Here is a 10,696-nt window from a genome sequence, read left to right as displayed (position 1 = left end):
TCGAGACCCTCTACAACATGCATCTTGCTGTTCTCCATAATCTCAAACCTACGGAAGAGCAGGAACTGTATAAGGATGAAGAAGGTTTGAGGCAAAGTGGGTTGTTGTTAGATTCACAACCATAGCCCGTATATATATAGCCACGGGACGTGGAAAGATAGATTTCGCCAAAGATGTGAATCGAAAATAGAGGCAGAATGACACTCCAGGAATTCAGGGGACGGATAACGAAGAGATAATAGACTTGAATTTATTACTTCCCCAAATTACAAAATATCATGGGGTGGATACATTGACCAGGGATTAACTCACCAGAACTTCTTTGGATTGAAGGGAGTCCGAATTTCCACAAGGCCGAAATTCATTGTGAACCAAGTCACATTGGCCCATCAATAAAGTTATATCTGAGAGAAAGAAAGGTCGCCCGCCTAACATATGCTCAACAAATTTCTCAATAAATTGAGGAACTATGGGGAAAAAGCCTGAGGCTTTCCCGATGGGCGTTTGGAGGAATAACAAGGGGAAGGTGATCAAACATTCTAGCCCTCGTAAACACTAGCACATCTTCGTGAGCATGAAGAAAAGACTCAGGTGATATCACAAGGATTCTTCTAAATGCAATGACTAGTCTTCTTGCTCAACGAGGCGCTAGGATAAGTGACGCAATCACCCTATGCACAAGAATTCTTCTAGCCGCTCAAGATCTTCATAACAAGAGGGTAGACCATGGATTGTCTGGCGAAACTGGAAGCACTCGAGAGAGTAGATGGAAACAGAGCATGGCTGAATTGTTGAGTTGCTCTCGCCAGAGTCAGATGGGCATTTTATAACCGGCCCGGGAAGGTAAATCCAAAGGACCGTGAGACTCCGTAAAAGTTTTTGAAGCGTGGGATCAGGAGCTGATATAGGCAGCTACAGACAGTAGACCCCTAATCAAAGATTCTTTGCCCATGACGGCGGGCCTATTGGAAACACAGGCGTGGTAATTTTGGAATAAAATTTCTTTTATCCCAAAATTGGGGGGGGGCATGTGTTTACACCAAAATTTGGAAAGAAGGTCGCGGTGATTCAAGCTCCCAAGATCATGTCATCAAGAAATCAATTACATGCAGATCGAAACTAGCTGATTCGGATGCAAGAATTATAATTGGCTTTCTTCAGATAGCGCCAGCAAATAAGGCCAAAGGCTACAATCAGCGCCAGGACAGAATGTGATGGACTCTCAAAAAAGGGAAAGATTAGAGTCTAAGTTATCTTAAATTAGGAATGTTTTCATTATACCAAAGATTGTATTGAGTCGTACTTGAGTAAGGTTCATTTCAGGCTCTGGGTATAAATACCAAACCCCGGCTATTGTAAAAAACAACCAATCAATCAAATACAAGTCAATTACTTTTTTTGGCTCCGGCCACCCCTTAGGAGTAGGAGTAGAGTAGATCTTGGCGAGTTCTTCGGTAAGTACGGCTGCATCGATTCGGTCGACCTCCACTGTTTGTTGTAAGTACCTTCATGGTTTATACCTCTGTTCGTATGGCTGCATCGATCCGGTCGACCCCCACTGTGGCTCTGGTATAAGCTAGTTATCGACTCTTGTCTAATTCAAGTATGGCCTGTGTGATTCTGCCTTACACCCCACTGCTTGAATTGGATCAAGGTCAAGTTATCGGCTCTATCTTAGAGTGGCAGTCTTTGATAGATTCATTAAGTTACCGATATTGCGTATTGCTTTTATTGTTTATCAAATTATAGCAATATCACTCTGTCCAATTGAGATTGATCTGGATCGGCCTTATATCTTATTTAACTCATCATTTGCTAATCTAGAACTGATCTAATCTGCATCTTAAGCAATGAGTTATGTTTTTATCGGCTGTTTTGCATCAATCTTAATCGTGCATAGCGTGCGGTTAAGGCATGTTTGATCTTTAGTAGATCTATCGGTTAGCGAGAACCATTTCATGGCCCGTCATTACGGCCTGTGGGATTTTGCCTCTCACCCCACTGTTGACACCATGGAGTGGGGATCGTTGGTTGATAGATCCATTCCTGAGAAGACATGACCTTAACTATGTGCTATTCCTGAATCGGCTGTTTAGCCGATATCGAATGCTTTCACGAACAGTTCACATCACGAGATCGTTGAAGTAGGGATAAGTTGAAAGATGTGTTAGCCCCATGATCTTATTATTGTATTGTGGCTTGCATGATTCTACCTCATGCCCCACTGATATTAGTAATGAGTTAGGGTCATCGAGTCTATTGTTGTTTCTATGGCCTGCATGATTCTACCTCATGCCCCACTGGTCATAGTGATAGATGAGATCTAATATGTTTATTAGATTTATCTTTATTAAACGATTAAGTGATGTTGAATTGTTTCTTTATAAGGAGTTCGGTTACTCATAATCATTGGCTCAGTATGGACTGATCATCATTGATATCTTATTGCTAATTATTAATATTCATTTAAATGATGTTTATCCTAAATGATAACCAATTCTCTTCACATGACCCCATGAGCTCTAACTAACTTATTCTCATGAATATACTAGAATCGGCTATTTAGCTGATTTCCTCTCATATCAGCTCTCACAGCCGAACATTCGGAACTATCTGACAACACCGGCAAGTTCCGCACTTAATTACTGATGAACTTTCTCTCCTTGTCAATTGTAGGGTCAAATTGACTGCCACACCTCAGGAGGATTGCGCAGGATCGACCACCCCTGCGCTGAAGCTAGGCGGATCTGCTCCATCGAGCGGACCCTTCTAGCTTGCTACGTGTGTCCTCGACAAGGGACGAAATTCTGTGTCGATAGATACACTTGGTGGTTGGCACATTTGAGCAAGGATGAAGGAGATAGAGATGAAAAAGGGTCAGTCTCGTTGATTCACAAAGTGATAGGACACTGGTCTTAGGGGGACCGGCACGTCCGGTCATGCGTGGCAGCATAGACCTGGCATCGGTCATTTGACCGGACGCTGGGTCTCGGACTAACCAGACGCTGGAGGGCAGCGTCCGGTCAGAGCTGACATGGTAGTACCGAGATCAAGGGGACTAACCAGACGCTGGCAATGTCTGGTCAAGGTCGACCGAACATGTCCGGTCAAGGTTTGCCGTCTCTAGGAACTTACTAGAAATGACCAAACATTGGGGGTTTAGCGTCCGGTTACTTGTGCCAAAGCGTCTGGTCGTGTCGTGACTGTTGAGATTGGGCGGCTTCGGTTGAATGCAGTGTTACACATGGCTATCATCGGGCGACCGAACGCTGGGTCCAGCGTTCGGTCACCCCGAGTTGTGCCCAGTGAAGGGGTACAACAGCTCTATTTTATGGGGGCTTCTACTTAAGCCCCATGGCTGGTTCAAGCTCACCCTCTTGGCCATTTGCATTGACATAGTAACCTTGTGAGCTTAGCCAAAGTCCTCCCACTCATCTCCATCATTGATTCATCATCATTGTGAGATTGGGAGAGAATCCAAGTGCATTGCTTGAGTGATTGCATCTAGAGGCACTTGGCATTCGTGTTTCACTGTGGGATTCACTTGTTACTTTTGGTGGTTGCTGCCACCTAGATGGCTTGGAGCAGCGAGGATTGTTGAGCGGAGGTTGGTGATTGTCTCCGGCTCCGATCATGATGATTGTGAGGGGTCTTGTGCCTTCCCCGGTAGAGAGCCAAAAGGTAACTCTAGTTGATTGCTCATGTCATTGAGTTACCTCACTTAAGGGTAGGTTCTTGTGGTGTCCAATTGTGTGGATGAGGTTCATGCAACACCTCTTAGCCGCCGAACCACCAAGTGTTGGTCGACACAACGGGGACTAGCGTGCCAGCAAGCACGTAAACCTCAGGAGAAAAATTGGTTGTCTCTTGCCCTTTGGTATTCTCCCGGTGATTGATTTAGTATTCATCTTGTGATTGGTTCACTCCCCTATACGATGGTATAATCCCCCTACTCACTCATTTATATTCTTGCAAACTAGTTGTGGCAAGCTCTTTAGTGTAATTAGAATTGAGAGCTTGCTTTGTTATTTTAAGTTCATCTAGTGGAGCTCTTTAGAGTAGCAAGATTGAGAGCTCTTAGTGAGTAGTAACATTACAAGTTGTGTGCCTAGTAATCATTGCAACTAGAATTGTTGGATAGGTGGCTTGCAACCCTTGTAGAGCTAGAGCAAGTTTGCATTTCGCTAGCTGTCATACTAATCAAATTGCTCTAGTTGATTTGTAGATTTTAAATAGGCCATTCACCCCCCCTCTAGCCATATTAGGACATTTTAAGTGGGATCAGAGCCATGGTCACCGTTTGATTGAAGGCTTAACAACCTCAGTGTCAAATTATCGCTCAAGTTGTGTTCAAACATGTGGGGGGCAAATCACCGTTCTTTGATGGCACATGCTATGATTATTGGAAGAGAAAGATGAGGATGTATCTTGGTTCAATCAATGATCAAGTATGGGAGGTGACCGAGAATAACTATGCTATCATTGATCTCGATGACCCCACCAACCAAGACAAGACCAACAAGCAATGCAACACAATGGCTCTCAAAACCATATATAATGCCATTGATTCTAAGGTGTTTGAGCAAATCAAGGATTGTGAAAGAGCAAATGACGTGTGGAGGAGATTGGAGGAAATATATGAGGGCACACCGGCGGTGAAGAATGCTAAGTTGTATATTCTCAAGGATAAGTTGACAAGCTTCAAGATGAAGGAAGATGAGAGCATTCCGGAAATGTTCCATCAATTGTAAGTGATTGTAAATAACTTGAAGGCCTTGGGAGAGAAGATCAAGGATGATGATGTCTCTCATCGATTCTTGATGTGCTTACATCCAAGATTTGAGATGTTGAGATTGCTTATCATAAGAGGAGGATTGAAAGAGATTACCCCTAACCAAGTACTAGGTGATGTCATGACCCAAGAGACATACCGTGTGGAAAGGGAGGGGGATGACAAGGATGACAAGAAGGAAGAAGAAGAAAAGAAGAAGAAGAGTATAACATTCAAAGCTAGCTCATCATCATCCAAGAACAAGGGCAAGTCTAAGAAAGAATCAAGTGATGATGATGATCTTAGTGATATTGATGATGAAGCTATGGCCCTCTTTGTACGCAAGATGGGAAAATTCATGAAGAAGAAGGGCTATGGTGCAAGAAAGAGAAGAGATCACACCAAAAGCAAAGAATATGTGAGAAAATGCTACAATTGCAAGAGTCCCGATCACGTTGTAGCAAATTGTCCCTACAATAGTAACAATGATGAGGATGAGAAGAAGAAGCACAAGAAGGATAAGAAAGAAAAGAAGGAGAAGAAGGAGAAGAGAATGACCTTCCAAAAGAAGGGTGGAGGCTATGTGGTCACTTGGGATAGTGATGGCTCTTTGGATAGTGATGACTCTAGTGATGATGGCAAGAAATCTATCAAGAAAGCACTAGCAAGCATCACCATCAATAACAAGCCCTCCATCTTCGACACTCCTTCGACATGCCTCATGGCAAAACCTACCAAGGTAAAATATAATGTGAGTGATGATAATGAATGTGAAAGTGACGCTTGTAGGAGTGATGATGATGATGAGGAGTACTCCAAGGAGGAGCTCATGGACATGTGTGAGCAAGTGCATACTTGCTTTGAGATGAAGAGAAAGGAGTGCAAGGAATTGAACAAGAAAGTCAAATTTCTTGAGCAATCCCTTGATGAGCTTAATACCACTCATGAGAGGCTAATGGAAGCCTATGAGAAGCTTGGCAAAGCTCACTCTAAGCTTGAGAAAGCTCACTCCTCTCTCATCGAGCAAGTCAAAGAGAAAGCCAAGAAGGAGCAAGTGATTGTATCATGTTATGTGGACTAACATATGATCTTATTGATGAATCTTTTTATAAGCCCATTATAGTTGCTCCCACTAACACTTCTTGTAGCACTACTACTTCTACTTCACCTTTGAGTGATGGTCTCACTTGTGATGCCTCATTAATGATGAAAAATGAGACCCTCAAGAAGGAGGTGAATGAGCTCACTCGTGCCTTAGGCAATGCCTATGGTGGAGATACCCGCTTGCTAAAGTGCTTGGGTAGCCAAAGGTTTTCTCTCAACAAAGAGGGATTAGACTATACCCCCAAAAAATGCAAGGTGGCCTTTGTCACTCCCAAAGTTAACTTTGTGAAGGGCAATGGTCGGTTTTGCAATAGATGCAAGCAAGTTGGGCATATAGAGCAATATTGCAAGATTAATAAGAACAAGCTACCTAATGTATCCTCAATTAAATTTGATTCTTGTTACATGCTTGTTAAGGGTGCTAATGGTGTGAAGGCTAAATTCATTGGTACATCAATTGTGGGCCCAAAGAAGAGGGCCATTTGGGTACCAAAGACTTTGGTAACTAACCTTCAAGGAGCCAAGCAAGTTTGGGTACCAAAAAGAATTGATCTTCTTTTGTAGGTTAATTATAAAGCCAGAGGAAGGCATTGGGTGCTTGATAGTAGGTGCACACAACACATGACCAGTGATCTAAGAATGTTCAATTCAATCAATGAAAACAAGAGCAATGAGATTGATAGTATCACATTTGATGACAATGGCAAAGGTAAGGTCAAAGGGCTTGGTAAGATTGCAATATCCAATAACTTGAGCATTTTCAATGTGCTACTAGTAGAGAGCTTGAACTTCAACCTTTTGTCAGTAGCTCAATTGTGTGATCTTGGTTTCAAGTGCATATTTGGTGTGGATGATGTAGAGATTATAAGTGTACATGGCTCTAACTTGATATTCAAAGGATTTAGATATGAAAATCTATACTTGGTTGATTTCAATACTAGAGAAGCTCAATTGACAACATGTTTGATCACTAAGTCTAGCATAGGTTGGTTATGGCATAGAAGGCTTGGTCATGTTGGAATGAAACAATTGAACAAGTTGATTAAGCATGACTTAATTAGAGGCTTGAAAGATGTCACATTTGAGAAGGATAAGCTATGTAGTGCATGTCAAGCCAGAAAACAAGTTGGTAACACACATCCTAAGAAGAGCATGATGAGCACATCTAAGGCATTTGAGTTGATGCACATGGACTTGTTTGGACCAACCACATACACAAGCATTGGTGGAAACAAATATGAATTACTGATTGTGGATGATTTCACTAGATACACATGTGTATTTTTTCTTGTGGACAAGAGTGATGTGTTTGCAATATTCAAATCATTTGTCAAGGGCATTCACAATGAGTTTGAAACAACCATCAAGAAAATTAGAAGTGACAATGGTAGTGAATTCAAGAACACTAGAATTGATGAGTTGTGTGATGAATTTGGAATTAGACATCAATTCTCGGCCAAGTACACTCCTCAATCAAATGACTTAGTTGAAAGAAAGAATAGAACTTTGATTGACATGGCAAGATCAATGTTGAGTGAGTACAATGTGAGTCATTCATTTTGGACCGAAGCAATCAACATGGCTTGCTATTATAGCAACTGACTCTATTGTCACCCCATGATGGAGAAGACACCTTATGAGCTATTGAATGGGAGAAAGCCTAACATAGCATACTTTTGGGTCTTTGGTTGTAAATGTTGCATATTGAAGAAAGGCACTAGATTGAGCAAGTTTGAGAAGAAATGTGATGAAGGTTTCTTGCTTGGTTACTCCACTACTAGCAAGGCTTATAGAGTTTGGAATTTAGTTAGTGGTACTCTTAAGGAGGTTTGTGATGTGGAATTTGATAAAATAAATGGATCCCAAGAGGAAGATGAGAATCTAGATGATATAAAAGGCACTCAATTAGTTAATGCAATGAAGAACATGGACATTGGTGATATAAGGCCTAGAGAGGTGATTGACGTTGAAGATGACAAGAATCAAATGCTCTCTAACTCAACTGTGCAAGCTAGTGGTTCTCATGATCAAGTTCAAACAAGAACTAATGATAGCAAAGTGCAAGATCAACAACAAGTGGCTAGTTCATCATCTCAACCAAGTGGTCAATCAAATGCAAGCAATAAAGTGCAAGTGCTTCAACCAACCAATATTGGAAGAGATCATCCCTTGGACACTATCATCGATGATATTTTAAGAGGTGTACAAACTAGAACAAGATTGGCTTTATTTTGTGAGCATTTCTCATTTGTGTCATCCATTGAATCTAAGAAGATAGATAAAGCTTTGAAGGATGTTGATTGGGTCAATGCTATGCATGAAGAGCTAAACAACTTCACAATAAACCAAGTATGAGAGTTAGTTGAGAGGCCTAAGGATCATAATGTGATTGAAACCAAGTGGGTCTTTCGGAACAAGCAAGATCAAGATGGGATAGTAATAAGGAACAAAGCAAGATTAGTGGCTCAAGGTTACACTCAAGTTGAAGGTCTTGACTTTGGAGAAACATATGCCCTGGTTGCAAGATTGGAAGCGATTAGGATCTTGTTAGCCTATGCTTGTGCCCACAACATCAAGTTATACCAAATGGATGTGAAGAGTGCATTTCTCAATGGGTACATCAATGAGCTTGTGTATGTTGAGCAACTTCCTGGTTTTGAAGATGAAAAGAAACCCAACCATGTTTACAAGTTGAGAAAGGCTTTGTATGGATTGAAACAAGCACCAAGAGCATGGTATGAGAGATTGAGGAATTTCCTACTCTCTAAGGGATTCAAAATGGGAAAGGTTGACACCACTCTCTTCACCAAGAAGCTTGGAAATGACTTGTTTGTAATGCAAATCTATGTTGATGATGTCATTTTTGGGTCAACAAATCAAGATTTTTGTGAGTTTGGCAAGATGATGGCAAGTGAGTTTGAGATGTCCATGATTGGAGAGCTTAGCTACTTCTTTGGTCTTCAAATCAAGCAAATGAAGAATGGCACATTTGTGAGTCAAGGCAAGTATATCAAGGACATGCTAAAGAAGTTTGGAATGGATGATGCTAAAGCTATTAGTACACCAATGGGAACAAGTGGAAGCTTGGATAGTGATGCTAGTGGCAACATGGTGGATCAAAAGATGTATCGGTCTATCATTGGAAGCCTACTCTATGTGACCGCATCAATGTTGGATGTGATGTTTAGTGTATGTATGTGTGCAAGATTTCAAGCCTCACCAAGAGAAAGTTATTTGAAGGCTACAAAGAGAATATTGAGGTACTTGAAGCATACACCAAATATTGGTTTGTGGTATCCCAAAGGAGCAAAGTTTGAGCTAGTTGGTTACTCCGACTCAGATTATGCGGGATGCAAAGTTGAGAGAAAGAGCACATCAGGCACATGTCAACTATTGGGAAGATCACTTGTGTCTTGGTCATCAAAGAAGCAAAATAGTGTAGCACTTTCAACTGCCGAAGTAGAGTACATTTCGGCCGGTAGTTGTTGTGCTCAATTATTTTGGATGAAGGCTACTTTTAGTGACTTTGGAATTAAATTCAAATATGTGCCATTGCTATGTGACAATAAGAGTGTCGTAAAGCTCACCAACAACCTAGTTCAACATTCAAGAACAAAGCACATTGATGTCCGCCATCATTTTATAAGAGATCACCAACAAAAAGAGGACATTTGCATTGAGAGTGTGGGCACTAAAGATCAACTTGTCGATATCTTCACCAAGCCACTTGATGAGAAAAGGTTTTGCAAGCTAAGAAATGAATTGAACATACTTGACTTCTCCAATATGTGTTGATGCACCCCCAATTTATATGACATGCCTCTCCTTCGAAGCAATTCAAGGTAAAAGATGATTGGCATGGCATACATCCTTGCTAAGGACATGTTTAGTGCATCTAGACATATTTCACATTTGCATAGGCTCATTCATGAAAACAAATGAATTTGATGCTTGTATGGTACCACTATTGCTTGTATGCTTGAAATGATCTAGTGGTAGCATATGACATGTTTGTGGGCTTGTAAACCTAGTGTTTGATCTAGAAAATAATCTATAAGTGTTTAACTCAACATGGTACAAGATAACCCTTATTTAGAGGTGTGAAGAAGCTTGTCCTTGGATCAAACCGAGTTAAATATCTTTTGCAAGTGATCTAGATTGAACCAAATTCAAAAAATGATCCTCATTTCACATGGTTTCACCCCAACCTATCTATAATTTGAGCTCACCTTTTGTGCTAATTGTTGACAAAGGGGGGAGAGAAATTCACAAAGATAGTAAGATAGGAGGAGAAAATAAATAAAATGACATTGTAAAGGGATCATAAAAAAATGCACACAAGTAGGGGGAGCAAGCTCATAAACTTATATGTTGCATTTGAATGTGCATTTCATATATTTGCTTGCATGGCACAAGTTCAAAATTTCAATATTCATGCTTGTGTGGTGATGCTAGTTATAGGCTTGAATGATGAAATGAAAAACAAGCATGCATAGGCTAAAGTAACTAGACTTATGTTCATTCTATGGAAACTAGACCCTTGCTTGTAATGTTGATCTCATGGGATATTCTAGTTTTTGTGTATGTCTAGTTACTAATGGTGCTAAGGAAGGTATATTGGTGCACTCCGATTGGTATCATGCTTCAAAGGTCCATCTCTCATACCTTAGCATTATTTGGTAGACATTGACTCCTATATTTCCTATCTAAGCATATGTGCAAGCTACAATCCAAACACTTAGCACATATGTAGGGGGAGCAATTACTACCATTTGGAGTTTATGAAACTTGTCCATATTCTTTTACACATGGTAAATATGC

Source organism: Miscanthus floridulus, chromosome 2 (genome assembly GCF_019320115.1).
Source record: "Miscanthus floridulus cultivar M001 chromosome 2, ASM1932011v1, whole genome shotgun sequence".
Taxonomy (NCBI): Eukaryota; Viridiplantae; Streptophyta; class Magnoliopsida; order Poales; family Poaceae; genus Miscanthus; species Miscanthus floridulus.
The sequence above is the reverse complement of the archived record's forward strand: the minus strand, read 5'-3'. Positions refer to the sequence as shown.